The sequence below is a fragment of the Cervus elaphus genome, chromosome 31 (genome assembly GCF_910594005.1).
Source record: "Cervus elaphus chromosome 31, mCerEla1.1, whole genome shotgun sequence".
Classification (NCBI taxonomy): domain Eukaryota; kingdom Metazoa; phylum Chordata; class Mammalia; order Artiodactyla; family Cervidae; genus Cervus; species Cervus elaphus.
The window spans coordinates 4,474,607-4,476,751 of NC_057845.1; positions in this window are offsets into that span (position 1 = coordinate 4,474,607).

A 2,145-nucleotide genomic window follows, 5' to 3' on the forward strand; every position below is an offset into this window, starting at 1 on the left:
AGAATCCATATCCACTCTGCTTTGCTTTGGGAAGCCTGCTCAGGGTTTGAGCTGCAACCATTAGAAACTGACCGGCTAAAACGAGTGTCTCAGCCTGATTTGGGGGAGCTCACAGAATCTCAGGAAGGATTGGAGGAACAGCCTTGGGAGGTGAAGGCAGGAACAATGTCCAAACCAAACCTAGAAGAGAATCTGCCTGTAGTGTCAGAGACCTGGGTTCAATCCCTGGGTCAGGAAGATCCCCTGGGAAAGGGAATGGCAACCTGCTCTAGTGTTCTTGCCTGGAGAATTCCATGGACAGAGGAGCCTGGTGGCCTACACAGTCCATAGGGTCGCACAGAGTTGAACACGACTGATCGACTAACCCTCTCACACTCACTGCTGGTGCCGAGTCTCCCAGGCTACTGGATGCTTCTACTGGAACCCTGGCCTCTACTGCTGCCCTGCATGCCCCTCCTTGTCCCCCAACTCAAAGCCCGGCAGCAGGGGGGCTGCAAAGGAGCAGGTGGCATTTTGAGCCCCTAAAAAGGGAGAAGGGTTCACACTTTCCAAGATGGAGACTCTTCAGACATGTGAAGGGCTTTAGGCAAGGACTGGATGAATAATGGGCAATAAAGTAATATTCCTTTCCTTCTCTCCCAAGTCAGACGCATTCATGTACACGCATTCCTGTCACGCTTCCTTCGGCGATGACAAGCTGAACTGGGGAAGGGAACTGACTTCTCCCCTGTTGTCAGACTACCTCCAAACCAGAATCAGGGGCTGAGAACCCAGGACATGGTGACCTCTCCCTCAGAACATCACTGAACGTAATTTAAAATACCGAACAGGTCAACAAACTTTTGATCTCGTCCCCCCATGTTGTTTCCATTAAAAACAGTGTCAAATTATTTTAAAAAGTGGGTTTTTAAAAAAAATTTTTCTATTTTGGGGAACTTCGATGAATCTACTTTATTGAGCAACCTGGCCCAGAGGAAGGGATATTTGTTGCTGACCTAGGTTTGTGAAGTCTGTCACACCCATGAGATGATGCAGTTGGTAAGATGAGCTACCATTTATTGAGTGACTGCTATGTGCTGGCACTGGGGTGGGCATTTTTCACCGAGTGTCACTAACCCTTAGGTTTTTTCATCCTCATGTACAGATGAACTGTTAAGCGTCCGAGGTGGAATTCAAAGCCCATGCGTGCGTGCTCAGCTGCTCAATTCTGTCTGACTCTTTGTGATCCCATGGACTGTAGCCTGCCAGACTCCCCTCTCCATGGGATTCTCCAGGCAAGAATACTGGAGTGGGTTGCCATTTTCTCCTCCAAGGCATCTTCCTGACCCAGGGATCGAACCTGTGTCTCCGGCATTGGCGGGCGGGTTCTTGACCACTGAGCCACCTGGGAAGCCTGGAATTCGAAGCTTGAGGGCCTTCTCTTTTCTGAAGCTTCCCAGTTGCTGTTTGGCCCCTGGGCCTGGCACAGTCCCTGGCTGACCGCCAAGCAGGGACTGAGGAATATCCACTGACTGACTGAACAGCAAAGACAGCACATGAGAACTGGCTCACTCCAACAGTCACACGGACGGGAGTGTCATTTAACGCGCATGGACTAAACAGAGAGTGACGCTTTAACTGAGCACCAGCGTTATACGAAACGTGTCCGCATAGAAGAATAAACCCGGTCCAGGTGTCCCTGAGAATCCAGAGTCTGTACTCTGTACAGAGCTTGGCGGCACCGACTTCCGCGTCGACGCCATTTCTCCCGTCAGATTCCACAGTGTCTTGGTCTTTCTTCCTCATTTTATACATTTTTGTTTCTAACCATTTAAAACTTTTTTTTTTGGTGGTTTTGTTTTTTGGCCACATGGCTTGTGAGGCCTGAGTTCCCTGACCAGGGATTGAACCTCGGCCCTCGGCTGTGAAATCGTGGAGTCCTAACCACTGGACCTGCTGGGGAATTCCCTAAAACCTTTTTATATTAGTGAATACACAAGACTGAGAATCATACCTCCAGTGGCCAACCTCAACTTTTTTTTCTGGCCACATCATGTGATATGTGGGATCTTAGTTATTCAGCTGAGGATGGAACCTGTGCCCCCTGCACTGGAAGCGAGAAATCTTTTAACCACTGGGACGGGCTATCAGGAAAATCACAGTGGC